At 29.1% G+C, this 5,748-nt stretch overlaps 1 pseudogene; it reads left to right on the top strand.

Moving 5' to 3' along the window:
• The first annotated feature begins 2,668 nt into the window (after positions 1-2,668).
• On the top strand, positions 2,669-3,366 carry LOC148269218 (secreted RxLR effector protein 161 pseudogene; annotated as a pseudogene).
• Positions 3,367-5,748: the final 2,382 nt, after the last annotated feature.

Raw genomic sequence — 5,748 nt, 5'->3', positions numbered from 1 at the left:
ACCATTATAATTGTTGGCAATACGGAGGGAAGCAATATTTAGAGTTATATGGTGGGAGGCTGTTGTGTCTGGATTCCACAACAGATACTGAGCACCTTGGTATGGCTGGGGTTGTGATGGGGAATGCTTGAGATTGATCTGGGATTACCGTAAGTGTAGTGGGCTTATACTGGAGTAGGATGTTATGGATGATACCTTTTTCGACATCTATCAGCGGTGTGATTTCAATAGCCGTAAATCTGGCACAATCCCTTGCGTCTGGATTGAGCAGACCTATTATAGTTGAAGGACGATTAAGATGGTTTTTTGTCAACTTTTTGAAAGCTGGTGGTGTGAATAATATTAGTAATCAGTGCGTCTTGAGTGCTTTTTATTAGAATTTCATGAGCATGTGGCTGCCCATGAAGTTCATAGAATGATATTGATTCAAGTTTCATATTAAGTGCAGTGATGATTCCATGAAATTCCTGACCTATATTGTGATAAATGATCGCGTTGAACTCTGCAGAAGAAATTTAATGACCAGTGGATGCAAGTTCATCAACCAAGGCTTTAGCTTTATAGAGAAACTATGAAATTGATATATCATTCCGCTTTAGGTCCTACAGCTCAATATGTAATTGAAATTAGTGGTTCTGATATACAAAGCCGAATGCAGTTGCTAAGGCATTCCAGATAGAGAATGAGGAAGTGAGACGAATCATGTACAGAGAAATTTCCTCTGATAATGAGGATAAAAGCCACGAAATAAGCATTTGATCTTTCTAAAATCATGCGAGATATGCAGGATTGGCAGTGGTGGTGGCAATTTCATCAGTGACTAGCAATTCAGGCGGTGCTGATTCACTGCCATCAACAAAGCCTTTGAGATTTTGATAGTTTAGGATAAGCATGAACTGAGTTTTCCATGCCAGGTACTTTTTGAGATTTAATTTGATAGAGAAGGAATGGTGAGTGGTTATGGGATTGTTGTTTGGGAAAGTAGAGATGAGAGAGAGTTGATCGAAAAAAGCCATTGTTTTTTTTTGTTCTATGATGGCTCTGATACCATGTTATGAACCTAGAAATAAAGCATAAATTGTGTTATATTCTCATTAAAGATATTATTGTTTAAATAGTACATTGTTGGATAATGTTGAAGCTAGAAAGCAGGATAAGATATATGTAAAATAGATAAGATAAATATATTGGAGTTATTGAGATAAAGATGAAGTCTTGAGGAGATAGACAATCTAGAGGAGATAGCTTTACAAATGTGAGGTGGTACAGATGACTGTGCTGGAGAGGAAATAGTAGATGAGGTTGATCTGGAGATGATTTCGGATGAATATCTTTAACAAAGATTCATTTGGTATCCCAAAGAAACAATAGGATATTATTCTATCACCCATTTGACCATAAAGTGTTTATGGCCAGAGAAGAAACCTTTTAAAAAAATGAATTTCTTTTAGAATGAAATCATGGTGAAATAATTGAACTTGATGAGGTTTAAAAAACTAATGAATCAATACAAAAAGAGGATCATGAAAAATTGGTTGAGCAACCTTTACTAGATATTTTGAAGATGACAAGGAAGTTGTCATCTCCAGTGGTTGAGGTTCAAGAAATAAATGTTGTTCAAGAACCAGTTAGTGAACCTGTTCAAAATCATATTAAACAGTAACCTAATCTAGTACAAAGTGAGCAAGTTGTACACGAATCTCTTAAAAGGTCTACTAGACAACATCGTGCACCAAATAGGTTAAATCTTGTGGTGCAAGATGATGTATCAAATGAGGTTAATCATGATGATGATGACCCCAATACCTATGAAGAGGTTATACAAAGCTCCAATTCTGAGAAATGGATAAAAACTATGGAATTTAAAATAAAATCCATGAAGTTCACCAAAGTTTGGACTTTGGTTGAAACTTCAAAGGATATAAAGCCTATTGATTATAAATGGGTTTTTAAGAAAAAGATTTGAGCAGACAAAAAGGTAGAGATCTAAAACCCTTCTTGTTGCTAAGGGATATCGTCAAATCGGATGAATCGATTATGACGAAATATTTTCCCCTATAGTAATGCTTAAATTAATTCGAATTTATTGTAGCTGCCTACTATGATTATGAGATATGGCAGATAGATGTGAAAACAGTTTTCCTAAATGGTGAATTAGAAGAGGATGTGTATATGACACAACCTGAAGGTTTCATATCCCCGTCTGATTATGATAAACTATGCAAGCTACAAAGATTCATTTATAGATTAAAGCAAACATCTAAGAGTTGAAATATTCATTTTAACAAAATAATTAAAAAGTTCAATTTTGTTAGATGCAAAGAAAAACCTTATGTGTACAAAAATGTTAGTGAGAGTACAATTATTTTTTTAGTGTTATATGTTAATGATATATTACTCATTGGGAATGACATACCAGTATTACAAAATACTAAGATTTGATTATGTAAACAGTTCTCCATGAAAGACTTGGGAGAAGCATCTTATATATTGGGAATAAAGATCTATAGAGATAGATCTAAGAAGTTGCTTGGACTTTCCTAGTATATGTACATTGACACCATTATGAAGAGATTTAATATGAAAAATTCCAAAATGAGTTATCTACAAATAGGAACTAGAATTACTCTTAGTAGAGAAAATTGTCCTAAGACCTCTAAAGACAGAGAATGCATGGGTAGTGTCCAGTATGCTAATGCAATGGGAGCTATCATGTATATCATGACATGTACATGTCCTGATGTGCCTTATGCACTGAGAGTGACTAGCTGATATCAGGCGAATCCTGGTGAGAAACATTGAAAAGTGGTAAAGATCATTCTTAAGTACCTAAGAAGAACTAAAAATCAATTCCTCATTTATGGAGAATTTGAGTTGAAATTAGAAAGTTATACCGATGCAAGTTTTACTTCAGATAAAGATGATAACAAGTCTATATCTGGTTATATGTTCACCTTAAATGGTGGTGCAATAAGTTAGAAAAGTTCCAAACAAACTACGATAGCTAATTCAGTGACCGAAGCAGAATATATAACAGTAAGTGAAGCTGCTAAAGAAGTTGTTTGGATGAAGAATTTTTTAACTGAACTTGGTGTGAGTCCTTCAATAGAAAGTCCAGTTCTATTATTGTATGACAATACTGGAGCTATCGCACAAGCAAAGGAGCTAAGATCGCATTAAAAATCCAAACACATTCTGCAGAAGTACCACTTAATTAGAGAAATTATTAAACGTGAGGACATTAAAATTAAAAAAGTTGATGGAAAGGATAATGTAGCTGACTTATTCGCTAGTGCTCTTGGTGCAAAGGAGTTTGAAAAGCATAAGTGGAATATGGGAATGAAATACATGATAAATTGGATCTAGTACAAGTGAGAGATTGTTAGGGATATAGTTGTTATGCCCAAGATCCAATTATTCGTATAATATATTGAATACATTATTATTTGACAATTTATTTTAATATATGGTAATAATATTTTTATTATCATATTTATTATAGTGTTGTTTAATTTATATGATAAAGTACTTGATTAAATTTAGAGATTTTACATCAAGATTGAGATCTTGATAATAAACGTAAAAAATTTTTGATTTAATTTAAAATGTTCTTAGTTGTTAAATCATCAAAATATGACATTAATAATTTGGTAAGACTAATATATATGTAATAATTTTTATAAGATAAAAATTAATTGATCTCATTAACTAAATCACATATGTAGATGATGCATATGGAGATATCATTGCTAAACCGACCAAAATGAGAATTCTTAATGGTTAATATTATCTTAAACTATTATTAGAATATTCTCTTAAAATGATGAGATGTAAGAATTTTCTTTTACCTGCTATCATCATAATAATTAATAAGTTATTTATCATATTTTGATTCTGAACACCTATAGTCATAGAACTATAGTTCATAGGATATTGGGTGTAATTAAATATTTATAAAATTAGTGATTGAGCAAGACTGAATATGTCAACTTTGGTAATAAGTTTAAGATCTATATTGTTATTTATTATAACGACTAAATTAAAACATTGGCCAAAACAATTGAATGAAAGAAAAAATGAATTTTTTATGTCATTTATTAGTCAATTATAATTGACATAAAACATGATTGGTTACCTATTAGGATTTAACAGTCAAACCATATCATATGGTTAACCTGGAGCAATAATGACAGAAGAAAATATTATATAATTCTTTAATAGGTTCATAAGAGTAATTCTACACTTCATGCTATCAAGTCGTTAAAAAGTGTTGCTAAACACTAATCTTAATTAGTAAATTAGTTTAATTAATTTGCTGCCGGTTTAGTATTGAACATATAAGGTCGCACACTAACGAATGTTCTGAGTTTTACTAAATAGATTAACTATTTTAATTATTTGATAATTAAATTAGAGAATTTAATTTAATTAAATAAATAAAATTTTTAATTTAAATAAAATATTATTATATTATTTAGTAACACAGATGATATAATTAATATTAGAGACTAACTAAAATTTTAATTTTAGAAATAAAAAATTAATATTTATATTTTTTGTTATTATATTATTACTCTAATAATATAATATATGTGATTATTATAATAATAATAATAATTATAAAATATAATTTTAAATCGAATTAATTTATAAAATTATTTTATTAAATAATAATAAAATACAACATATATATGAGATATATATATATATATAATTGGATGTTAAAAAAAAAAAAAAAAAAAAAAAAAGAGGGGGAGTCCAAATTAGTTTGGACGGTATAAGAAGTTGGACTTGAATTTTATATATAAGATATATATATATATATATAATTGGGAGTTGAAAAATAAAGAAAAAGTCCAAATTAGTTTGGACTTGTATAGGAAAAAGTCCAAATAGGAATTAATAACTACACATGCCACCAATATATATGGATATATATTTGAATGGAGATTGAAAAATTAGAGAAGAGAAGAAAAAAAAAAAAAAAAACCTTGCCGTACTCACACAAAAAAATAAATAAATTGAGTGAATTTTTTTTCATTAAAATTTTCTCATGAAAATTTTAACATAAATATTATTCAATTTATTTGCACGTTCTATTGATCAAAACGTTTATTAACAAAAGTCAGTTTCGGTGTAAATACACATAAAGTATGTGTATTTTTGAATAATTTTTATTTAAGAATCCGTTGTTATGTATGTCTTATATTTGATTTTTAACCTACAATATAATTTTTAAAGAACAATAGATCATATTGGATTATTTTATATTTTTCGTTGCATACTATGAACATATTACAATCTTTCAATTCTCTTTACCAGTTTTTTTGAATTCTGTTGAGATATATTCTTCTCTATTGTCTTATCTTAAGTAAGGAGTCTTGATTTCAGTTTGATTTTACTAAAGTTTTAAATTTTTTAAACACAAATAACACTTTATTTGATAAAAAAACATACTCAACTTATATGAATGTAATCATTAATAAAAAAATACAAAGAATCTATTTTTACTCAAAAATTCAATCTTCATAGAACCACACACATCAATATGTATGAGTTCAAGTTTCCTCACAGCTCTTCTCACACTAGCCAAGAGAAAACTAGTCCTATGCAATTCACCAAACTAACAGGCAGTACATATGCATTCACAAGCAGCTAACATAAGCATATCAACAACCATTCCACTCTTTTGCATAAACTTCAAAAAGTAAACATTATAATAGTCAAATATTTTCTGCCATAACTAGA

The sequence above is a fragment of the Carica papaya genome, chromosome 1, assembly GCF_054855325.1.
Source record: "Carica papaya isolate Zhongbai chromosome 1, ASM5485532v1, whole genome shotgun sequence".
Taxonomy (NCBI): domain Eukaryota; kingdom Viridiplantae; phylum Streptophyta; class Magnoliopsida; order Brassicales; family Caricaceae; genus Carica; species Carica papaya.
The sequence above is the reverse complement of the archived record's forward strand: the minus strand, read 5'-3'. Positions and strand labels throughout refer to the sequence as shown.